The 26313-nt window shown below is 44.6% G+C and overlaps 1 non-coding gene across 1 annotated transcript; it reads right to left on the reverse strand.

Annotated features, from left to right (window-relative positions):
- Window positions 1-20736: 20736 nt before the first annotated feature.
- Window positions 20737-20878, reverse strand: LOC114618038. The gene has a single exon (XR_003710904.1). It is a non-coding gene; the product is annotated as a small nucleolar RNA SNORA48 (small nucleolar RNA).
- Between the last annotated feature and the right edge of the window lie 5435 nt (window positions 20879-26313).

Consider the following 26313-nt stretch of genomic DNA (forward strand, 5'->3'; position numbering starts at 1 on the left):
CATACGAAAGCACCACTGGCCTACATAGTATGTCCTACATAGCCCTATCTGCTCTGAACCTGTCTTAAAAGTACCTATACTCCAAATAACAATAGCACAGCTGATAGATGGGGCACGTAGAGGCTTTAGGGGGTTGAAAGAGGCAGTGCACCTGCCCTGCCAGAAAATCAGCTATTCTGAAAGAGACATATGCACCTCCCTTTGTGTTACAGACAATTGGAACAGGGTCACCAAGTTCCAACATCTTGCCAGACCACCTTGCAGGACAGACTGGATCCAAGAGACGATGGATGGGAGGGATTATACCTGGATCAGAGCAACTTAGTTCCATTATTCAGGCCCCTTTAAGGCTAAGCTTCAAGTCGGTAACTCAAGGACAGGCTTGAGGACCACTGTTCACTTTGTTCCTCTTCCTACCATGGCCACGTGGAGTTATCCATGTTCTCTGGTATTCACAATTATTTGTCTTTTTAGCAGGCACGCTGTGGGTGAGTGTTTAAGCCTTCATTGCCTATTGGGGGCTGCTGGAGTCTAGACTAAAATCCTTGGCAACATAAATAATTATCCTGGGATAAAGATGGAAGCAGCTACAAAGAGGTGACTATGAGCCCAGGATGCCGAGGCATCTGCAAGGACAGAAGGCAGAAGGGGCTGAGGCCGAGGAGCCCATCATGTTAAGGAAGAGCCAGGGCACAGTACAAGCTCCCAAGGGAGGCACTGTACCACACCTGTCTCTGCTCACATGCTATTAAGAACAGGCTGTTGCCCTACCCCTCCTTCTGCCTTACCAAGGAGCTGTCCTGTGCTTGTCAAAGTATAATTAAGGCACTTTGAATCTCAAACTGACCTGTTGGGCTAACAGTTCACCACTGTAGAGGTGTATTGAATCAGGAAGGCTGAGTATTGCCCGATTTTTGAGAAGTTATCTATACAGATTCGCTTTATCAATGTTCTGAACACCAACTTTACATGAAAACAATATATCTGAATTGTTTTGAACACAAAACATGGTTTAAGCAATAGACTTGTCTTGAGTTTCTCCAGAAGGGTGCTACAAACATAATCAGCCTCAGCAGCAACTCAGTGAGCACTGTGCTCCTTCCTGTTCCTCTGTGAGCACCGTGCTCCTTCCTGTTCTTGTGTAATTTATTGTGCTTTTTGTAACACGTCAGCCTTGTGAATTGTCTCCCATTTGCTGCAGAAGCCGCACTGAGTCATTTGCTACCTTGGTGAGGGATTTTTTCTCCTGTTTTTATATTTATGAATTTGTCCTGGGAAACATCAAGGTCAGTTTCTGCCATTAGTTTCAAAATGCAGAAGGTTTAACTGTAGGTGATGTTGATCACCCAGGCAGCCAAATATAGATCTGGGTCTTAGATACGTACTTTAAAACTGAAAACACTGGGATGGGAACATGAAGTGGTGCAAAGTAAACAAGAGAAAATGAAAGCAATGAAAGAGAAATGAAATGAACTGGTTGTTCTTCATTCCCGGTGTCCCTTCTATGAATTAGTTAGCACAACTTGAGCTCTGCCATGGTTATTCTGGGTTACTACGAAGAATCTAGAATGAAAATAGAAAGGTGTTATATAGTAACTAACAAATTAAGTTTTCAGTTTCAGAGTCTTAGTTTAGTTCATTGGTTCCCAACCTTCCTGATACCATGACCCTTTAATATATTTTCTCATGTTGTGGTGACCCCAAAACCCTAAAATTATTTCATTGATACCCCCTAACTGTAATTTCACCACTGTTATGAGTTATAATATACACATTTTTGGAGATAGAGGTTTGCCAAAGGGGTCATGACTCACAGATTGAGAATGAGTAGTTTAGTTGTTTTGGTTTTCTGAGGATATACTGATTTGGTTGGTTGGTTGGTTGGTTGGTTGGTTGGTTGGTTGGTTGGTTGGTTGATTGGTCGGTTGGTTGGTTGGTTGGTTGGTTGGTTGGTTGGTTTTGTTTCAAGCTAGGGCTGTGGCACGTAGGTCAGGCTGGCTCTGTACCTGCCACATGTGGGATACTCTCTATTTCTATTTCTCAAGAAAGTAAATAGCAAATCTAACTTCAAGGGAAGGCTTTAGATCATGGACAACTTACTGAGTGCCTTTCTTGGCAGTTGGCTGATAGCTCTGGAACACTAACAATGTTCCTGCACACAAGGAGGAAGGACAGGAGGTAAACAGAATATGTGTGTATGGCATTCATCAGCTGCCCTGCTACTGCAGTGGAAGTACGTGGAGAAAAATAGTCTTCAAGTTAGAAATTTTAGTCAGTAGCAACCAAAAGATAAAGGTCACCTCTGATGCCAGTGTATGGGAATATAAGCACGATGAGGCAGCTGGAATGGTCACTTGGAAACCAGAAGGGAAGGGGAGCTTTGGGTGGTCACAGGAGAACCGTGTCATAACAGTAAGGGCCAGACAGACATTCTAAACATTCAAGGCTCTCAAGATTTAATGCCCAGGCATCCTTTTTTAGAGAATGTTATCCATAAAAACAAGGGAATAAATCAAGAGCTAAATTAAGGAAGCAGGGGCTCCAACAATAGATCTGGGAAGGGAAATCCCTGGAGACTGACCAAGTCAGATTATGGAAAGGGGGCCATGGGTGGAAGGTCACTAGGAAAAAGGGAATCAGTGGGCTATCCAACCAAATATAAACAGTCTTTAGATGTAAAAACTTTAAGGGTTATTGTCCTTTTGTTTCACTCTTCTACCCCATATGTGTGTGTGTGTGTGTGTGTGTGTGTATGTGTATATGTGTATATGCATATACATATGTATCTATATCTATCTATCTATCTCTATATCTATATCATATATATATATATGGTGTATGTGTTTGTCAGATTTATTTTATCTGTGTAAGCCTTTTGCCTTCATGTATGTCTTGTGCCTTTTGAGGTCAAATGAAAGCATAGGATCTTCTGGAACCAGAGTTATAGATCGTTGTGAGCCCCTACTCTTACACATACAATAAATAAATCTAATTTTTTAATCTTCCCATTATCTATCTATCTATCTACCTATCTATCATCTATCAATCAAAATCATCTATCTATCACTGATTTATGTAATATCTGTAGGTTTAGATGGTATCATGAGGTAGGGTGCCAAAGACTGAATTAGTGTCCTTATAAGAAAAACAGAGCTCCTGTTCTCTATTGATCTCCTCCTGACTGGCCCTCATCTGCTTTGCAGGATTAGCACAAAAGAGCTGCCCACATCCAGGGAGCAAGCCCTAGTAGACACTAAACTGGCTGACAAGTTTCTTGAAGTGAGCCTTCAAGCCTCCGGCTATGTGAGAAAATAAAGTTTTAGTGTTGAAGTCACCTGGTGCATAGTATGTGCTCACCACAGCCAGAGCTGGCTGGGGCAGAATTTTCTGAGCAGTCTCTCTATGCCCATATTGGTGTAAATGCCAAGGGTGCAAGAAAAAAAAGTATAGTGTTTGCTTATGGGAAATCATAGTCTAGCTTGGGCAACTGATACATAGCCAAACATTTCAATACAAATTGACCAGTGCTTCAATAGACCAAAACACGGAGCACCATATGTCCAGAAGAAGAGATCATCCAATCTGTTCTCATCAAATGACGGTTTAATCACTTGTGATTCCAGAATTTGGAGATCTTAGGAAATAGTGGGTTTCCTTGTGAGCTTGGGTGTTTTCCTATCCTCTAGCAGAATCATGGCACCTACTCCTGGAACAATAAACCCTTTCCAGCTTTTTACTTCTAAGTTTATCAGCTGTTGGTTTTGATGTTAAAATTGGTTATAAATGTCAGTATGAAGGTAGGTTTACCAAGGGCCTGATGCTTGAAGCAAAAGAGAAAAAAACAAAAATAACTAGAAGTGGCTCTTTTCTCTTCTTATGATTTAAAAAGAAAGTGTATGGAAATCACAAGCAAATATCAGTAAGACTAACTCTGGCCCAGTGCTTTTCAGATGATACCAACTGAAGAAACACATAGCCCTGATGATAAAAGGCCCTGTATTGCAGTGAGGTTCTTGTATACTGCTGATGAGTTCTGGAATGGTTTATTGATTCCTCCACACTAGAGTTTTCGGGTCTTAAGAAAAGATCTCAGCTCTCTTGAAACCTTGACAAGTCAGCCTGGCTATACTGTACAACAGTGACATTTACTCTTAGTATATAAGCAGTGGCTTAGCAATCATATAGAACATATGAGCCAGAGGGTCTCATTCATAAGCAAACTATTTGGGTAAGAAGAAATGCCTGTGCTGGTAGCTTCATGCTTACCAGAGACCAGAGATGCCAGAAGGAAGGTCTGGCTTTTCCTCATCTTTCTTCCTTAGATGGGTACCTCATTCCTGGAAACCATACTAAAGACCTGGACACCTAGAGTGGAAACTGAACACACCAGCTCATGATGTCTCCATTTCTTCATCAGGTAAAACTTTGTTAAGTCCAAGTGGCCCTTTAGTGGTACCCACTCCCAGAGGCCCCTCTTATGTACCAGAGCTCTGCCCTTCTTCTTTCTTTAAAGATCCTTATAATAATAAGATACTTCTTTCCAAAACTCACCCACTGTGCTCTGTAAATTTCATTCTTCAAATCCAGGAGACAAGTACCCAAAAGCCATTCACTCAGGGTGGCATTTGTTCAGATTGCTGGGAGCTTAGTTCTCCCACACCCACATTAAGCTCACCAAGAGCCAAGAAAGACTCTGTGGTTCTCAAAAATACTCCAGTGTCTTCTTATCAGTTCTGTTCGTACAATGCATCTGCATGATGATATTTCACAGGCCCCTCTGGCTCCCTTCACTTCCTTAAAGCATTTTGATTTTTGCCCCTCAAAACTGTATCACTTAAAATGGCTTGCTTTTGCTATTCATTGGTGTCCTTGGGCATTTGATAATGTACATGTTATTACCTGTTTATAATTTCACTTTTTAAAATCAGTTACCACAAGCTTGAACACTTTAGTTGTCCTCTGCATGAGAGTGTCTTTTCTGATTGAAGTAACTGACTTTGTAAGGACAGTGAGATTAAAGATGTAGGAGAAAAGAAGGACAGAGAAAAATGGTTCAGTAAATGGAACTCTAGGACATTTTTTGGATCACCTGTCCTATAATTATTTACAGACAAATCTTCAGAAAGCAACACATAAAAACATCAATGACAATAACAGCTAACATGTAATGCTGTCACACACTATTCAGTGCTGTATGTACATCCATTCACTTAATCTTCTCAACATTCCTGCATATTCTCTCTCTCTCTCTCTCTCTCTCTCTCTCTCTCTCTCTCTCTCTCTTTCTTTGTGTGTGTCTCTCTTTCTATCCCCTGGTCTCCCTCTCCCTCCCCTCCTCCCTCCGTGTTGTGACTATCTGAAGAGTTAATCTGAATTTCCTTTTGGCTTATACTTCACAACATTTCCATTGAATGGAGACTTGTGGATAAGGCAGATGACAAAGCCATCTGGTCACACTCTATAAGCCAAGCGTCTGACCAGAGGTTTCCAAGACATCATCATCACCTCCCATTTCTGGAATGACTCCAGAAGCATAGGTCCTGCACAGGTCATAAGATGATGATGATGATGATGATGATAATGATGATGATGATGATGATGGCGGCAACAGCAGAGGCAGTGGCAGCCACCGGGTGGCCCAAACAGGAGCAAACATCAACATTCAATGGCAGTTTTCCCAGTGGTAGGATTTCCTGCTTTGAAGGGTTCACATTCCTGAGTATTCACAGTGAGATCTGAAATAGTTTTATCCAGGACCATCTGAAGGGAACAGGTAGAGACAGAAGGAACAATAAGATTTTCAGTCTGTATGGTTTTTAGAAGAGCTGTTGTGGTGAGAGAAAACGCTGGATGTGGCACTTTGCGAAGAGTCCACATGAATGTACCTTCTCTCTAGCTCTTTCCCATACACCAGGAATTCCACAGGAAGCTTACCTACTGACTGGCAATCCTATCTTTAAATGAATATATGCCCATGGATGAATAACCTTAAGTAAATATATTTTGGGACTGGAGAGGTGGCTCAGAAACTAAGAGTACTGTCTGCTCTTTCAGAGGTCCTGAGTTCAATTCCCAGCAACCACATGGTGGCTCACAACCATCTGTAATGAGATCTGGTGCCCTCTTCTGGCCTGCAGGCAAACCACTGTATACATAATAAAGAAATCTTTAAAAAAATGAACATATTTAAAAATCTAAAACGGTGAAGTAAACAGGGATTTGCTGTAAATATATTATTATGTGTCTTAATACCTCTGTATCCTAAAGCAAAATTACTTGAAGCTTATAAGCTTGTTGTAAGAATTACAGGCACAGAAAGACGCACACCACTTGATAGAGAATCCAGTTAAACACTAAGCATTTGGTTAAATGATCTGCTGACGTCAGCTGCTCTCACATCTGCCAATCCAATTAACCTGGTCCTCTTGGCAGACAGAGGGAGAGTACTGTGCTGAGATCAACCTGACCACCTTGCCTGGAACGAGGCCTGTATGTAGCAATCACCCACACACTTCTGCTTGCTCTGCTCCCTCCACCTTTGACCCAGTCTCCTCACTCCGGTTCACAGCGTGGTGAGCCAAAATCACAAAGAAAAGGGACATTTCCTACCTTTGAAAAGAATGGGCAGAGACCCAGCAGACTTGTGGTGCCTGCCATTTCCCATCTGTAAATTTCTCAAAATACTTTCCAGTAAACGATCTGTTGGTGTTCGTATCATGATGAATAACGTTAAATGTCGCAGTCATTGTGTGCTTTCTAAATAAAATGCTCTAAGAACACACAGTTGGTAAGTTATGAGTGCGAGATGATTTTCACTAGTCTTTTATTTGTCTCAGAGACATTAGAGAAATTTATCAACTAGTAAATGTTCCTGCTTGATTCCAACAACGAGTGGGTAGTATTGCTGTGGGTAAAGTTCACTGTCACCTCCAGAATGTGGAGCCCTTAAACCAGCAGGCTTCAGCAGAATCGACCTCCCAGAGTGGATCTCCTGAGAGCACTTTCAGAAACCACTCTCACTTTCACTGCTTTGAAATGTCACTGTCACAAAATTGAATGCTACAGGTTCGTGAACGGATCATCCGCTCCATCATCCTAGTGGTGTGGGGTCGTCTAAGCCCTGGACCTACTCCTCACTCCCCGCCCACGCAGGAAAAATGCTGCGGGACCCACTATTGTGCAGAACCTCATGCCTTTCCCCAGTTCTCCCTGTCTTCCACTCCATGCCAGACTTATTTAAACAGGCCGGGCTGGGGTTGAGGCTACTCTCTTTATCTGACTTCGCATTTCTTCCTCTGCCTATTCATGCCGCTGTGTAGGGCTGGACCAGCTTCCTGAAATCTCGTGGGATGTGGGGGCTTTTCTCCCTGCATCGGGGGCCCTGAGCCTAGTTGTTTTGGGTAGCTAATTTCCTCCCTTCTTCTCACTGGAATACACAGAGCTTCCTTTGCTCAGCGTGATAGCGCCCCCCCCCCGCACCCCCCTTGCGTTCGTCTGAGGCCTGGAACCTCCCCATGCTCTTGAATTTCCTGCTGTCATGATGCAGGATTTCCTGACTGGAGATGTATTTGGTTGAGGCACAGCTAGGCTCTATCCTGACCACACCTCACCAGCATTCTCCTCCTTACTGTACAATGTATCATATTTATGTCCCGCGGTGATGAGCTCTGCCTTTCAGTCTTCACTTTGAAATATCGTTTCCTTCATTCCTCTAGGCTGAACAAACCACGAAGTCCTTCATCCTCTACCTACCCTCAACCCTGTTTGGATTCGAGGAGCTTTTCTTTCTCGTGTGCTTTGATCTTTAATTGGAAGGATTTCTGTAAAAATAAAGTTTAAATAACTAGGGAAGAAAACGTTGCATGAAGTTTAGTCCTGCTAAAATCTTCTTTTGTATTAAAAAAAAAAGCGAATAACTAAAAAAAATAAAAAGATTGGTAGAAATACCTAAGAGTGTACGCTCTTTTGTTCTGTCGGATCAGCGTAAGTGCCGCTGCATATCCTGACAATGCCCAGCTGTTTCCTAGATTCTACGTGAGTCTTACCAGCCATAGTGTTGGGGCAGAAGGGCTCCTTCAGTTACTTTCATTGTTGCAGCAGGGCACCCATGCTCTCATCAAGGACCACGGCTCAGAGACGCTGCCATACCAGAGTTACTTGGTCACCAGAAATGCAGCCAGCCCGGAGCTGGGCTTCCCTCCAATCCCAGCTCAGTCTGTGCAGTGCCTCAAGTTCAGCTCACTGGTCCACCAGACATCGTTCGTTTAGAGATCCTGCAAGTGAGTGGGCCAGAGTTCTATGTGTTGACGCAAATTCTCTTTCTTAGGCATATCCATAGACACCAGAGCATCCTCAGGGGAAACCTATACACTGGGGGCTCCTGAGCCACCAGACTCAGCAGATGCCCGTGGGATGGAGCCAATTCTGAGACCCCAGTTTTATCCTCTTAAGGAACTTATTTGGATAGCCCTCAATCTTCCCTTATATCCCTGGGTCTTTATTAAGGACCTTATCTTCATCCAAACAGGTTTCCTTAACTTTGAATCAAAGGGAATAAGGGCTTGGAAATCTCTCTGTGGGTATTCAGACTTTGGCTGTGTGGATTATTCATTCCCTCTCAAGAGACTAACACCTTCCACTAATTCCAACTTACTAAACGGCCTCCTTGTTCTAGATTAGGAACTCCTGTGAGCATCCTCACAGACACCAGACAACGCTCAATTGGAGTTCCTCAAGTGAATAGGCCAGGGTTCTACATGTTGACACCAATTCTCATTCTTAGGCACATCCATAGACACCAGAGTGTCCTCAAGAGAAACCTATACACTGGGGGCTCACGGTATCTGGTACAGAATTAATGTTTTGTATAAACCAATAGGCTGGATCTGGTACTCCATGGTCATCTTGTCTTTCAAGGTAGCATTAGGTTATTCTAACTCACTGTTGGATTTTCCCAACTATTTCATCCTTTATTGGTAGAATTGCCACAAAGATAGCTCTTCTGTTTGACTGTGGTCTCTATCACAAATACCTGAGATAAACCAACTTGCAGGAAGGAGGAGAGGCTTATTCTGGCTGGGGTTTCTAGAGGCGTCCATGCATGGTTCTGTAGTGTTCTTGCTCTGGGCATTTGGTCACATCCCATATCACACTATGGTGGAAGCATGTGACAGACAAAGGCTTCAGCCAGGGTCACTAGACTCTCTCCAGAGTCACTTGGCTCCTTCTACTAGGTACAACTTAAAGGCCTATGGTTTCCAAGCACTGCTTTGTGATAATTAAGTCTTCAGCACATGGCAAACAGGGAGATACTCAGTGGCATCTCCTTAGCTTCTTCCCCCCTCGAAAGTTTCTCTCCAAGCCAGTCCATCTCTAAACGTATCCAGAGTCCTAACAGCTCCCACACTATGAAAAGTCCGAGCACAAAGTCTCCTCAGAGGAACAAACAAAATCCTTAGCTCTTGGCTCTTGTAAAACTTAACCGAAGCAAGTTATGAACTTCCACTACAAGGCAGGTTAAATGTCTCCTCCATTCCAGAGGTGGGGAATAGAGGTGTAGACTGGAGAAAGTAAACACCACCACAGAGGAAACACGGAAGAATGTTGTTTCATATCTGTCCCACTAGGTACAGGAAGGCAAGTTGTGAGCTCCAAAGGGCTGTGGAAGCACAGCCTTTGTGGGCTAGCTGGCTACAGTCTCCATGTGCATATCTCTTGGGTTTGCCCTACAGCTTTCTTTGGCATCCTTCTGTGATCCTGGTGTCTGTCTGCCATGAAGCCTTGCCTTCATTCTCACAGGCTTGCTAGACAGCCAGTAGTCAGAGCTGCTGGCAGACTTTGCCTGGTGGCACACTGGCAGGGCAAGCCTCTGTGAACCCCATACCTGTGCTTCTAAAGTTAGCATCAGATGGACATTATGAAGATCTGCCGGTGGTGAGAGTCACACCAGAGGCCCTGGACCATGTGTAGATGAGGTTCTACTTTCCTCAACTGCTAACTAGAGGGAAGTGAATCTTAAGGAAACGATTGTGAAGGTTTCCGTGTGCATGCAAGGCACTCTGAGACTGTCAAACTAAAATATTCTAAATGAGCTTAATTTTTTTGTGACTTTTGAGAGCCTGTCATGGGTGTGTTCTTGAGGATTTTTGAGATGTCTTCAAGTCCTCTTTTGTATTATTCTAAACATATTGTTTGGCTTTTGTGTGTGTGTGTGTGTGTCACTAGCCTGGGATGTCACATGACTTCCTCCTTTGGGTAAACTGTACCACTTTCAGCTTTTCCCCTTGGTTGCTTCCTCTTCACTTTTACTACCTACTTGACTAAAAGTAGCTAGCATCAGTGTGCATGTGCAGTCTGGATTTTCTACTATCTTGTTTGTTTGGTTTTTTTTCTACCATGACTTTCAGCTTTCTGCAGCATGGACAGAATACAGTCACGTTCTTTGCCAGTACAAGGAGCAAAAAACAAAAGCAGTAAAGGGCAAGAAGGAGTGAAAGCAGGGAAAGCCAGGATGCCAAGGTCAGCTGCCAAGAATCAGAACCCTGGAGATGCTGACATGGTAGCTGTCATCATCACCTCTCAGAGAACACACGAGGGCTCGTCGTGACAGCTGGGCTTTTACTAGCTCATAACAAACCGTGCTCGAAACTTAAACCTAACATGCCTGAAGCTCAGGAAACGGAGCATGGGTAGGTACAAGATGACAAAGTCCTAAAAATCCACCAGAAAAAATACCATAGTATGGAAAAAATTAAGCCAGATCACAAAGAAGGTGTCAGAGGATTCTGCTGACCTAGTGACAAGATGCCTGTACTGTCTGACACCACAGCGAAGGGCCTGTTTTAGAAGACAGAGGGTTTCAGATGATGGCAGGGGGCTGGCTGACAAAGGCTCTCTCTGCCTTTCCCCAGCTCAGTTTTTGTAAGGCTTTCTATTAATCAGACGGACATAATTCTTACTGGAGAACAACAAAAAAATCCGGAGACACCACAGAACCTGCTATGGCTCTGGAACACCGCAGCTAAGATAGCTTACTGCATGACAAATAAAAACGTCACATAAAAACAAAAATCCTTGCAACCAACACTGAATCCAATATTCTAAAGTTCCCTTTGTGTGTACATTAATACTCATAAAATACTTACTTGCAAACCTAGATCTGAATGACTGAAACTGAATTTTCACTCCAAGACAAAATGAGTATCTTGAGGTTTATGACATACGGTTTAGATCACATGTACAAGAAAGAGAAAGAAGACACAGAAGTGTGCAAAGCCAGGTGAAATGAAAGTATATATTCAGTAGGGTAGATAGCTATAAAGAAACATAGTAGGACATCAGGAAAACTCCATATGGATTCCTGTGTTTGAGCCTGGGGGCACCAGATTTTCCCAGGGCAGAGCTATGTGCAGTGGGGTAAGGGAGGAGGCCACTTTGATCATTCTAGGGTTAGAAGCTCTACACTGAAAACAGGAGAGATGGTTGTTACTGGATCATAACAAACCGTGCCTCTAAACTGAAACCTAATATGCCTAAAGCTCAGGAAACAAAGCTTAGATGGTTACAAGATTACAAAGTCAAAAAAAAAAAAATAGGATGGGAAAAAAAGCAAGTCACAAAAAAGCATTCAAAGGACCCTGCTGGTCAAGCAACAGATGCCTGTACTGTATGACAAAGCACTGAAGGGATCTGTTTTAGAAAACAGAGGGGTTTGTCCACGTGGTAGGATGATGCCTGAGTACCCACCGGCTCCATAGTCGTATTCTAGAGAGATCACCAGCTTAGATCTCTGACCTGTATCCATCAGGAGCCACCCCTCCATCCTCAGACGGCTTCCTACTTGTATAACATAAACTAAAAGGGCCTGTTTCTATTCCAGAAGGAACCACATCTCTTTCCATCTTCATGTTTCCCCGTGCTGTGCATCATGCAGGTCTGTGAGCTTCAGCCAGATGAGCCTATTGCTGGGGCAAATGGCACCATCTGCACTCCCATGGTAGCGATAGCAGAGGACTCCCAGTGAATGACACAGACCAGGAGCAGAGGGACGTCGGAGCAGTTCAGTATCACAGTTTTATGGGCTCCCACTGGAATGCTCGTGACTTAATGGCTTAAGAGCATTCTAGGCTTTCTCTTGCCCGGATCTTCAGAAGTTCCCACAGGGTTCCAGCTCATATTGTTAGCTGTTAGCCACAATTCCTTCACTGGGCAATAATGGAATGGATCAACTTTAAAGATGTCTATTTCTTATGTAGCTCATGGCTTCAGAGGTTCCGGTCAATGGCTGATCATTGCTTTCAGTCCTGTGAGAAAGTGACGGATTACGGTGGATGAGTGAAAAAAATAAATCAAAAGGAAAGGAAAGGACTGCTCCTGGGCATGGTGGAGGAGAAGGTTTATTATAGATATGTGGGAGAGCATAGCCAGCAGCTCACACATCTGGGAGAATTCAGAGTGATCATGACCCTGAACCATGTGGGGAGAGGGGGAGGGGAAAGGAGAGGAGGGGAGCCAAGTACAGCAGTCAGGAGATAAGAATGTGTAAGAGACTTCAGTGCTGGCGGAGCTGCCACCACCGTCGCCCTCGTGGTCAGCTGAGTGCATCTGATCAAGTGACTCGGGAGAGTCCTATAGAGAGGGTCCCTGGGCGAATCTGCCCGCACTGAGCCTCAGGTGCAGACAGCTTGTGGGTAACTGCAGAGCCGGGTTTTGAGTGCTCTCTAAAGCTTTTGTAGTGAAGGTCAGAAGGTACGAAAGTAGAGAAGAAGGTTGGGTAACCAAAACGTCTGGGTTATACAGGGAAGAGCCTCTTGACGGCGAAGGGCAGCCAGCCGCTGGTCTGGAGAGTTGTTCAGGGTAGAGGGCAGGGTATGTCAGCCATACCCTGTAACACGTAGGCTCCGAGGGATCCTGGGAGAACCTGGAGGCCAGGTCTGCTTTGATATGTTCGATAGACACCTCCCAGCTGCTTCTCCTGGGTTTGAAACTTATAGTGGGGACATGCAGGACAGTAAAGCTCCTCACCACATGGTAGGTAGGAAGAGAGGAAACAGGAAGGAGCCAGAGTCAGTGTCTCCCCAGTGTCCTTCGTGCCTGGCTTTCCACTCGGCCCAATTTAAAAGGCCTATCACATAAAAGCACCCTCACCACAAAGGCCTTTAGAGAGCACTCAAAACCCAGCTCTGCAGTTTCCCACAAGCTATGTGTGCACCTGAGGCTCAGTGCGGGCAGATTCGCCCAGGGACCGGCTTAAAAGACTTTCCCGAGTCACGTGAGCAGATGCACTCAGCTGACCGCGATGGTGGTGACAGCTCCGCCAGCACTGGAGTCTCTTTCACTTTCTTGATGTCAGCTCCTCTACCTGGAATGAGCCACACTATGTCTAGATTGAGCTGACCCTAGGTCCAGTCACATTACCTCACACTTGCTTCCCTGCCCACGCTTTCTTGAGCCCAAAGTTTGTAAGTACAGATTTTTTTGATTGCTTTGTTTTTCTTTCAAAATGGCTTCACCCAAAGTAATAGAAAATCCTCTCAGTAAACCCAGATGTCAAGCTTGATGGTCAAACTTGTTTTACAGCTGTATATGGCCACTCCCAGTTTACAAATGAAGCGGGCCAACAGACAAGTGATATTCAGATGTCATGGGATTAAAACGCATCAGATTCTAGGCTCTTGGCTGTCACAGAGTCACCTGTCTCTGTTGGAGACTGTTTCACAAGGAGGAATGTCTGGCCATGTAAGCTTAGCATGAACTGGCCTATAGTCTAGGCTCTGAACAGAGTCACACACATGAAAACTGGCAACTTTAGCATCTTTAAAAAACAGTAGTCACAAGTTGTCACTCTAAGAATTTAACAGGGAGCAAAGAGAAAAGTGAAAGAGTTTTAAAATACTGCTTTCACTTATTACATTTCTAAGTAACGTCATTAAACTGACCTTGTGGTAACCAGGATTTTGTCAAAGACAATATTTACTTCCATTTGAGAAGTAGGCATTTCTTAACAAAGGGCCTAGGATTGAATGATACAGCTTTGTCTCCACCTGCAGGAATGAAAAGAATTATTTCTTGGTTGAAAATACACAAAGCTCCAAAGACTGTCATTAAAAACAAAGTATAATCAGCAATTCTTATGATTTATTTATTCAGTTTCCTATAATAAATCATTGATCAAAAGTGGGTCAGTTAAAAGAAATATGTAACTGGTGTCAATCATTGTATTTCTTTTATAACTTAAAAAAAGATTTATTTAAAAAATTATTTTATGTGTATGGGTGTTTTCCTGCATGTATATCTGTGCTCAAATGTGTGTAGTACCTGCAGAGCCCAGAAGAGGGCACTGGATCTTCTGGAACTGAGTTGTAGATGGCTGTTACCATCTTTGTGGGAGCTGGGAACTGAACCTCGGTCCTCTGCAAAAGTAATAGATACTCTTAGCTGCTGAGCCTTTTCACCGACTCCTTATTTTTAACTTTATAATTGAACTATATTATACATATAGAAATGTTCAGCCATCAGTGCACAGCCCGATGAATGACCACGATGGCCACATTGTGTAACTGCCACTCACAGTCAGACTAAGACGTCACCTGGGAAACTCTCTCAAGACCCATACTTCCTTTTAACAAGGACCCAAACTCTTAGTTCTTTACCAAAGAACTATATCAGTAACCAGATGGTGATCATATTGCAGGAGAAAGTACGGTGAGTGGTAGATCAGAAACACGTTTTTGTCCTTGCAACACCATGATCCAGGAACTGCCCCTGAAGGCTATCACCTGCTTCAGCTTCCGTAGAGGTAAAGTGTCAGCCCTTGACCATCTATGGCTCCTTACCCTATGGTTTACTTCCATAGCTTCAGACACTCTCAGCTTGAACTCTTGTTTCAGTCTGGTTCTAGCTTTGTCTTCATTTACACGAGACTGTTTTGTAAGACTCATCCACACGGAAACTAAACATGACTGATGTTTTCCTCCCTAGACACATTTCTTAAGAATTTCTCATGAAAGCCAGGCGGTGGTGGCGCACGCCTTTAATCCCAGCACTTGGGAGGCAGAGGCAGGCGGATTTCTGAATTCGAGGCTAGCCTGGTCTACAGAGTGAGTTCCAGGACAGCCAGGGCTACACAGAGAAACCCTGTCTTGAAAAACAAAACAAAGCAAAATTTCTCATGGAATCATGGCTCACAGTGTTTAGGGAAGAGTCTTGTCTGACCAAGATGAGAACGAAGTACCTACAGGTTCTCAACCTCTTCTGGATGGGAATCAACATTCTGCACCCACATCAAGCCAGTGGCTGGAGTCCTTTGCATGTGGCCCCTAACTCCTAAGCAAAATAGTTCTGCATCCGTTTTAGGTTACCTGGAGCTTCTGTTGCCCAGGAGCTAGTGACTGTTGTTTCAGTGACTTTATTAGGGTTTGTTTTCTTTCAGACAAAATACTGCAGTTAGGCCCTTTTCTATCTAGAAGAAGAAACTGACTGAGTTCTCTAAAGAAGGACAGAGTTTCTAGTCACACAAAGCACCTGTCAGTCCTTACACTTTTCTGTATTGATTGCTGGTTTCTTCCCTTTACCTGACATAGGCGGTTGCTAGGCCACAAAGTCTATAATCAATTAAAGATTCCACCTACACTGGTTCATCAGAACAGGACAACTTCACCTGCTGATGCTAGAAACCCAGGGACAGGACAGCTGGAAGGAGGAGGAAACTAATTTCAAAACCCAGCAAATCACTAGAGGCTCTGTTTTCTTTCCATTTGAAAACGTCTTATTAAAAATCACTTGTTAGACATCTCTAATACCAGACTGTTCTTGTTAAAGTTATCAGAAAAAAAAAAATACAAGTGGATGCTTTTCAGTCAGAGTTAAGCCCATCTCCATGGGGCACTGGGGAGGCTGCCAGGTGCTTTTGGTAACAGGGACATAATAACTCTAGTACAGACATATTGTAGGCACATGCTAGCTATTCAAAACCACATGGAGGGAATCAAGGAGTGGGGTAGGGGAGGGGCGGGGCTTAGAGAATGAATAAAAGACAAAATGGTCCCCAAGTCTTTGCTATGGCTCTTCGTGGGCTGAAAGCTCACATTGTGTGAAGCTGCAATCAAAACGAGGTAATTTAGCTTCGCAGACTGTGTCAGAGGTACCAAACTGTCCTCCTTAGCCAGCTAGGGTCTCGTACTACCAAAAAAGTCCCCTTCATTAACTACTGTGGTTTATAGTCCTACAGCCCACACTCGCTTCATATTCTCAGGGAAACATAATTTTTAAAAAATTTTCTCTAACTTGTCAGCTAATTTTGCACAGTCCAGTGAGTAGAGATGAATTCTCAGACCTAATGTGATTAAAAAAAAATAAAAATAGTCCTCCAGCCAGCCTGCTCTTAAGTATCCATGCATTGTGTGGGAGGGTGCCTCTCTCCCTTCCTCCCTGCTCTAAAGCAGCTCCCCTCTGGGTCCCTGTATCCCCTACCCCCACCTCTTCACTTCTGTCTATTTTCCTTGGGTTGGAGCCTCACAATGAATAGGCAACATTTTTAAGAAGGAGCAGGGATGGGGGCATTGAGGAAGAGGCCACATGGGGTCCTCGGAGGAAAAGGAAAGGAAAAGGAATTCCAGGACAGATGTAACTCAATGGCACTCTCGGCTGCAGTGAGTGTGTACTTTATACTTAGCTAGCAGCACTTCACCTTGTGTCCTGGACTCCTTTGAGACCATTTTCCAAGAAGAAAAGAAAGCAATGTGGTTACCAGCATCGTCTCAGCACCGTGAGGACAATCGCCTGCCTGCTTTTCCTGCCAGACTTTTGTGCTGCAAACATGCAAGCTCTTCTCTTTGTCTCCCTGCCTGCTACCTTGGGTGGCATTCTTTTGGGCCAACAAATAAGGAGAAGTTGGATGCATTGCCACTCGTTTGGAAAAGGTAAATTTTACCTGAAAAAAAAAAATATGTGCACCATAAGTCCTCAGATTTCCTTAAATAACAGTGTGTGTATGAAACGCCCAAATGTTTAGCCCAAAGTAGGCTGAAAGTGTGATGTCATAAGAATCTACAACATCTCCTCTTGCCGTCTGTGTTAACAAAGATGCCTGACCAGTAATAGTAATTTCCATGTGCTACGTAACTGTCTACAAATGAGTTCATTTCATACAAAAGGTATATTTCCTTTAGGAAGAGTCAGTTCCAGGACACACATGCAAGCCGGTGACACTCCCTCGTGGTCCTGGGTTTCCTAAGGTTATGTATCCCAAAGCGAAGTTCTTTTACATTTCTTTGGTTAGAGAACTGGATTGGGACATCTGAAGCCCTCGGATGTCTTGTGTTTGGAGGAGCACTTCCTGACGCCAGGTTCCTATCTGGGAGAAACAAGTTCTAGTTTGGATTTCTGGTGCGAATTCGATGCATCCTTGAGTCCAAAGTCAGAAGCTCTCATCATTCAACTTTCTGAGATATTCTTGGTATATCATGTGCACTTATACTACAGGAGATTAATCAATATCTCAGAGACCCGACACAGTTATAAACTTGTTTATCAGCTGTCTGAAAGTTTATTCCAAATCAGGAAGCATTGACTTTTCATGGGCTCCACTGAGTAAATGGTTAATTTGATTTAATGTAGGATGAGATCTTTATAGACTATTTACTAAATTCTAGAACATTATTACAGTATTCATTCATGATAGTTCAGTAATTAGGGGTGAAATCAAGATGGGGCTTCCTTTTTATGACATCAGATACCCATTTATGAGATGGGTTCAGGTCAGACTCCCAAAGAGGCTCTGCTTTGATGGAGTCACAGAAGGAATCTGAAAGAGTCTATTCAAAGGCTCCTGGCTGTCTCCTGGAGGCATCAGCTGAGATTTATCCCTCCGATTTCTGCAGGACCCCTGGGCTTCATGTGTCTTTTCACCTCTGCGTTGAATCTGAGAAGTCACAGCCTGGAGGCACCTCACCAGTCTACTTCCTCCAGTGGGCAAAAATAACAAGATTTACTAAAGAAGAATGTGCACTCTCTGAATCCCCAGGCCAGGCGGGAACAGTGCTCTGGTTCATGGAAGGCCAAAAAGACCACATGGAGGTTAGCTTGCTTATATAATGGGAACGATCAATCTATGCCTCCCGTCAAAGACGACAACTAATACTGTCCTGCAGAGTCAGGATGCTTCCTGTACCTTCATTGGAGGTCAAAGGGTCCGGGGAAGAATTAATAACCAGCAAAATTGACATTTATTAATCACTTAGCTGTATGTCCTGTATCGTGTTAAGTTCCTTACAGTCATTCTCACTTTATAAGGCAGATGCTAATGTTGCTTCTGTCTTACCAGTGGAGAAACCAGTGGAGAAACAACAGCACAGGGATTTGAAATGAATCGCAGTGGTCAAATGCCGCGATGGTTCCTGTGTGTGCAAGCGCTTTGGGACTCCTTCCCAACTTGAATAATCATCCTACTGTCTTGGTTTGAGCTAGTTGTAGAGACCAAATTCTAAAGAACAAAGCGTCTGAGTGATGTTGAATGCTTCCTAGGCTGGAGTTCAAGACAGTTTATTTCTCACATTTTAATTGGTTCTCATATTTCTCCCTCTCAGGGATGCATACAGCTTTGAATTGCTACAGTCAAGTCATCAGTGCATAGGCTGGCTTTTTGTTGTTGTTGTTTGATTTTTGTTTTTTTTTTTTTTCATTTGTTTTACTTCTTATTGATTCCTTGTGAGATTCACATTGTGCACCCCAGTCCCGCTCATCCCCCCATCCCCTCATATCTGTCCTTCGCTCTTGCAACCTCCCTTGCAAAATAAAACACACACACAAACAACAACAAAAACAAAGCATAGAAAACATCTCATCATGGAAGCTGCAGTGTCCCACAGTATGTCCCTCTGGCCACACATCTTCACAAGCAAATGTTCATTGCAATGAGTCATTGGTCTGGTTCGAGATCTTTGACTTCTGTGACACCATCAATATTGGATCCTCGTTGAGACTCCTGGTTATCCTGTTGCTGCCCTGTGTCATGGAGATCCTGCAGCTTTGGAACAGCAAGAGTGACCCTTTCATGAGTCTCAAGCATTCACAGATAGATTTTTGGGGTGGGCCAATTCAGAGTCCTGAATCTGGACCTGGGCGGTAGCTGAGCTGCTCAGCCTGCTGGCTGGCTCTCTCCTATCTGCCTACCAGGGCAAGTCTCTAGCACTGCTCTTGCTAGGCCACCCAATGCTACCATAGGCGGGTGGCAGGGTCACCTGCACCCACTCCTCTAGAGCCAGATCTACTGTGCTGCCCAGGCAAGGCACAGGGCCCACTCTCCCAAATGCTACAGCCTCTGAGAGACTGAGGCAGCTCTCCTGCTCTCACAACCTCAGGGCTGGTTTACCCATGCCTTCACCATCATCAGTGCCGTCTCTACTGTGTTCCCCAAGCAAGGTGCAGGACCCTCTCTTCTGAGTACTACAGCCAGAGAGAGAAGGGCTAGCTCTCCTACTCCCATGACTCCAGCTCTCCCAGCTACTGCAGATGGCAAGGTGAGGAGGCAGAAGGCATCACCCTGGCAGCCACACCACCTCATGCCTAACGAGTGAGAAGGCCAGCTTTCCCATGCTTTCACCAGTGGCTGGCTCACCCGTATCCCTTCAACCAGGGCCAGGACTACTGTGTTGTCAAGGTGTACTGCAGGGCCCACTTTCCCAAGTGCTGCAGCCAGTGAGGGGCAGAGAAAGCTTGCCCACTCTCATGACCTTCAAGTTAGCTCTCCTGACTGCCTCAGGTGGCAAGGGATGAGGTGGTGGAGGTCATCTACCACTCCTTCACCCAGGTCACCTCATGGCAGAGGCAGGGCCAGTTCTCCCTGGATTACGCTCACCTGAGCCCCACCACCAGGCCCAGCTCCACTGCTCAGGCCAGGTGGAGAGCCCTCCAGACTGCTGCAGGTACTGAGGAGCAAAGGAGGGGGAAGACATTATTCCTGCTGGCAGGGCCAGCTCTCCTGAGTGCTGCAGCTGGTGAGGGGGCAGGACTAGCTCTCCCACGCTCAGGACCCTGTGGGCAGTTTTCCCAGCTGTTGGATGTGGCAAGGTGGGGAGTTGGGGCCACCTCATGGCAGATGAGTGGTCAGGTCAGCTCTCCCACACTCACACTCTTTGGGCCTCCTCATCCACACCCCTGCCACAGGGCCAGCTCCACTGTGCTGCCTGAGCAAGGGCCTGTTCTCCAGAGAGGTGCATCCAGTGAGGGGCAGGGCCAGTTCTGCACAGCCCCGGTCTCATGTGAACATCCTGATCAGGGATACCTCCATGTTCTCTAGTGGTAATATGAGTGGTAATATGGACATTGATACCAACCCCTGTGGTTGTGTAGCCATGAACTCAGACATAGCTAGCCCTCTGCAGCATCTTAGGCTGAGACCTCATCATGGCCCCAGTGGCAGGGCTAGCCACTCACAACAGGCTACTCCTCTTCACCCTCAAGTCTCCAGTTCCATCTCTTCATAATGCTCAAGCCGTTCACTTCTATTTCTCTCCTGTCTGACCACTCCTTACTTCCACATTGTGATGGCTCCTGCTGCAGGCTGGCCACGCAGCTGGCCTCTGGATGACATTCTCCAACTGTGCTGACGGGCAGGGCAGCAAGTGGGGGGTCTATGGTCTACCTATGCCTTGTGCTGGAGGGCTGGCATTGTGGCATGGTGGTCTGCAGGTCTCTGTCTTCCTCCTCCCATGCTGCATTTCCTGGATTTGATTTGATTTTTGAGTCCTAGGCATAAGACAGCTTTGGCCATCAAGCCAGGCATCAAGCTAGGATGAACAAAGGACTGCCATCTGCTCTGCCCCTGACTGATAAAAGAACAACAGTACTAACAAAGTCTCTTTGCCCACTGCCAGGGGCAGTGCACAGGTTTTGAAGGCAGGTTATTATAGTCTACCATTTTGCCCTTCCCAATGGCAAAGGAGATTATTTGAGAAGCTGAAACACTGACAACCAATGCACCCTTGATAAGTATTTCATCCAAGCTGCAGAAAAATTTGATCTATTTCCAGAACCTCATCAGATCAGTGATGGCAATATCCGTATCAGCGAGCTAGGATCACTCCTTCCCTTGGATATTCTGAATTAATCCTTTTTTTTTTCCAACCCTTCCTTTTGAAAACTCCAAATAAAGTTACCTTTATCTATCAGCACATTACTTCAAGCAGGGCTGTTAAGTCACTAATCAGATCACAGTTTCTTTCAAGTCATTTCTGTTCAGAGAATACAACACCTTAACCTTAACCTTAACCAACCTTAACCAAACTGGATATAATGTTACTCTATAGATCTCAAATATTAACCATCTTTTATTATCTATTACTTTTGGGCTAGGACTAAAATATAAACAATTCACCTCTTTGACCTCTTTTTGGGAAGTGGTTGTTTTCCTTGAGAATTGTTGGGACTCGGCTTTTCAGAATGTTGACTCTGTTTCTATGTTTTTATGACAACGCTGGGCTGCATCAATGATAGCTCTTGGCTCTCTCCTACCCATCCAGTTAGGAGTATGCTAGTCTTCCTTAGGAACTGTTGAACAATTTTCAACAAGTAACTATTATTTGACACAATCTCAGGAACTATAGACAATATACTTTCCCCATTACCTGCTTTTTAGTAACAATATACCTAATACATATTCTATTCAGGTGTTCAGAAAGTCCATGGAGAAATACTTCCTAACTACTTAGATCTGAGGGAGAATGGTAGTGTGTTGATATTTTCATCACAGGAGCAAATGCCTGAGAAAAGTGTTTTAAAGCAGAGGGATTATGTAGCTCATTATTCCAGGGCCATAGGCCATAGTTGGATGATTGTGTTGTTTCTGGGTGATAAAGTAGAACATTATGGCTGAAATGTATTGAGAGGTGAAGCTGCCTATTCCATGGTAGCCAGGCTCAGGCCAGGGCAAGGACAGCCCCAAGGACACATTCTCAGCTAGGACTGGCACCCTACAGTTTCCAGCACCTCCCCAAACAGTGCCACCAACTGGAGACCAACCCTTTGCAAGACTCTGTCGAGCCTTAGCTTACCAGAGACCCCCTGAGTGAACTGCACAGAGCCAGGATTCGATGCAAAAAGCAAGAGGAATTTATTGTTCCAACACATTGGGGTTGTCTTGCACCTGAAGGAGAGGCAGCGAGGACCCTAGGCAGCCCTTTTGGCCAGTTCTTATACATTATACAGTTTTTAGGGCTGCAGCCATTAGGCACAATGTGATTGGCAGAACAGTGTGACTTTTTAAACTGATTGGTCTTTAGGGAATAAAGTGGCAAGGACCTCCCTTGTCTGTAGATGGCAAGGGTTGGTCCGTCCTGCAGAATGTGTCTATGTGCTCTGGGCCTTTCCCACCCACAGGTGGGTTCCCTCCCCTGTGGTCTGAGGAATGTTAATCAGCCTCCTCCTTGTAGGGGAGCAAGTGTCTCCTGACCAAGGAATGTTAATTAGCCTCTCCCATCCTGAGAGACAAGTTTCTCATGACATTTCCAAAGTTCTTGAGCAGACTTCTTCACCTTTAACACTTAATTAAGCTTGTGGGAAATTTCATATTTAAACTGGGACAAATGACCTTAATGATGTGCAAAGAAGAATGAAGAAGTGTTATCCTGATGCTACATATCAACATGTTTCATCTTCTGGACAGACATCAATTCTTTTCTTGCTACCTCTCCATCGTCGCCATGTGGATCCTCTGCCTATGTCTTAGGCAGAGTCAGCATCCCCTAAGTAATATAATGCTTTTTATCCCTGACCCTGGCCTTGCTTATCTCCCAGTAACTGCCATGTTTTCCCCTCTAATAACATCTGAGAAACATTCCTGGTAGAGGATTGTGGGGCTGTAGCTCATGTGTGGGTGTGGGTCCTATTGGGCTGAGTTGTGGATCCCGTTTGTCTGCTGTGCCAGGAGGCTAGGGCCACGGGTCAGCGAGGCAGAAGCATGGGGATTTGACTGAGCTCACTCCACGTGGGGCCAGGCAGATGCTGGGCTACGGAAGCCATAGAGCTCCACTCCGGATGTGGGGAGATCTCAGTCTGAGGTCCTGTGGGTGCCTGCGATGGCCTGTGGGGTAGATGAGACTCTTGGTCAAGGCGACTCACTTGGCTGGGTCATTGCTGGCTCAGCTAGCTTGCTTGTGGCTGGAACGTAGAGAAGTCCTCTGGCAGAAGATTGGGCAGAGGCTCATTGGTTGAAGGCCCCCTCTACGGTTCTCCAAGGCAGGGCCCAAAGACAAGTCTATGGTTTTAAAAGGTTTATTGTCATGGCAGAAAATGGATGAAGCTGTACCCCCATGTTCTCAGGGCGGGCCTGAGGTTAAATACCTTTTGTAAGTAGGAGGAAGGTCTGGTAAGAAATGCTTAATTGGCTATGCCCTCTGGCCTTTAGGTATCTCATTAATATGGAGATCTCTTGAGGCTCTGCAGCCTGTGGTCATGCCCTCTACCTGTGCTATGTGACACAAACCTCTCTTTGGGAGGGGCTGTAGGGGCATTGTCCTACATGCTTGAAAGGTGCAGATCAATGGAGGTCTTTGGCCTTGTGTCAGGAGCCTGGAGTCTGGGAGCATGGCAAAATGCATGCTATCCCTTGAAGGAATACCTGTTGGGTCTCTGGCCATCTCTAGCCAGTGCTCGACCAGAAGCCATGCTATCCTTTCACAGTCCATCACCCCACAGAGGATATGGAAATCAACCCTGTGAAGGAAAAAGTGGAATGGAGAGCTAGGCACCACAGGCTCCTGTGACTCCTCAAAGAGTCCTGATCTGCCACACATGTTGTGGCAGTCTTGACTGAATGCTTCCTTATCCTATAGGCAATAAACTCAGTTCTCATTAGAGAACTTTCTTTGTGCCATGGATGGCAGTTAATACAGAAATTCATAACTGGTCAAAGTATAGAGAGGAAAGGTACTTGGCCTCAAATGGGACACCCGTAGACATCTCTTTCCTTCAAGGCTCAGGACCACTGTGGAAGAGGGATAGAACCCTTATAGCCAGGGGCTGGAAGATCCAGATTGAAATGGTGTCTTCTAGACATGACAGGATTGCTGTGTAGTGAACATTTTTGTTTCTTTAAAAACACAGAAGTGCTATGGGAATGTGTGTGTGTGTGTTTTTTTTAATATGTTTGTGTGGTATATGGTGCTGTTTTGGATTGCCTACAGCAGCAGACTATGATTTACCTCGTGCTTTGGCAGGGCTGTGATTTTACCAGCTGCAGATAGTTTCTGCAATTGTATGACGTTTGGAATTCTGAGGAGTCTTGAGAGGGTATAAAAATGCTAGAGCCCTGAGGGGTATGGCTGCTCCTGCTGCTGCTGCTGTTGCTGCTGCTGCTGCTATGATGATGATGGTGGTGGTGGTGATGGTGGTTGTGGTTGCTGGTTGCTGGTTACTTGTTACTGGTTGCTGGTTGGAGATATCTTGACAATGAAGATCAAACTTGCCTCAAGGAACTTGACACCCCTAATCAGCAGGAAATAGTCTAATGATATCAATGCCCACTTTCCCCTCGAACCTTCTTTCTCTCCTACCTATTGTTGAGAGGTTGAAAGGGATAAGGGTGGTAGGAAAATGAATGCATAAACCAGGCAAAAGTCCAGATATACTGTTGCACCAGTGAACTCAGAGCAAATGACACCAGCTGCACAATACTTGCATAATCCAGTCAACATTCCAGCATGGATGGGAAGAAGCTCATGAACCTCAACTTTTAGATGAGGAGCTGTGGTTAGCTGATGGCTTCTGAGGGAAGAAGACTATGTTTTCTTTAAAGATGTGGACCCTGGTAGGTTGTTTCAGTGGATGGCCATGCGCATACACTATATCCAAGCAGTACAGAATGGACTCAGTGGGTTATTAAACAAAGGAGGGGGGATGACTTTGGGAAGTAGTGTGGACATGGGGGTGAATCTGGAAGAAGCTAGGGGAGGAGTAACAGTGAATGTGAATATGTGTGCATTATGAAATTCTCAAAGAAATAATAAACATATTATATATTTTTTTAAGAAGATGTTTTTTGAAAAGATCATGTGTTCAATGTTCTCCATCTACCCCTTGAGGAAGTAGTCGCTTTTGGCTGTTGTTGTTAGTCTGAAGCTGAATCAATGGTTAATCTCACCCATTCAGGGCAACAATTAAAGAAAGGAAGATTGAAAGATAAGAAATAGAAAAAAAAGACGTATAGAAGTTAACAAAGACTCTAAAACAAGGGTAGGAAACCATGTGAGCCCAATCAACTGTGACTAACAAGAACATTAACAAAGCAAGGGAGATCTGGCAAACCTTGCCAGCAGCCAGGAAGTCCTTGCTAAGAAAGTGGCAGGTTCCCTCATATCTGTCACTAAAGACCAGACCAGACATGCCCCTTGACAGATGCAAGACCAGCCATCTGACTGCTGCCTGGGTTGGGGGTTTGAGTCTTCAGTTTCTCAGATTCCTTCGTAAAGTATTTATAGCAGATCCATAAAATACTTCTTACATCTCTCCTCATGTACTCTGTTCACCTCCCGACCCAGGGCAAAGTGTACAGCATCAATTTCATGTATCTAAAGTAGCTGAGCCAGAGAACTTTGCAAACCCAGAGTGGCTTATATTCAACAACAACTCTGGGAAGACAGAGGTAGCCATTATTACTGGAAACAACATATCTTCATTGTTTTTATTGGGTCTGTACTAGAAATAAGAAAATGGGGCAGAATGCTTCTGGGTATTTGTTGATTTATTCCTTGAATAAAATTGGTCAGAATAAAGTTCCTTAAAATAACGACCACGCACAATATACAAGCTGCATGTTGTTCCTCTTGCCCCTGCTGCCCTCTCTCCTCCTCCCTCCTCTGCCTGTATTCAACCAAGAGTTCCTAGAATCGAAGCTGAACACTAAAGCAGCCCATAGCACTGGCCTCCTGCAGCTGATTTTTAAAAGGCTTTTAAAATACAGCCATTCCCCCCCACCAATTCTTTGTTGATATAAATTTTGCCTAGAAAACATCTTTCAGAAACATCTTTCAAAAGATTATTTTAGGGTATTGGTATTTCTTACTTTAGTTGCCTGCTGGGCAGGAGTTTTATATTGTCTTAATACTAATATTGTGATACGAAAGGAATGAGTAAGGGCTTAGGGCTTTGCACACTGTATGAACAAGAGCTCTGGATGTGAGAAGAGGAAAGGCATCCTGAGAAAAGATCCATTTTATTGATGAAGCAACCAAGTCTCGGGTGTGTCTTCATTTTCCTTGTGACCTTTCCTGTCATTGCTTAGACCCTCGTAGGGACAATAAGCTGCTGTATTTCATTTTC

The sequence above is a fragment of the Grammomys surdaster genome, unplaced genomic scaffold (genome assembly GCF_004785775.1).
Source record: "Grammomys surdaster isolate TR1022 unplaced genomic scaffold, NIH_TR_1.0 139, whole genome shotgun sequence".
Taxonomy (NCBI): Eukaryota; Metazoa; Chordata; class Mammalia; order Rodentia; family Muridae; genus Grammomys; species Grammomys surdaster.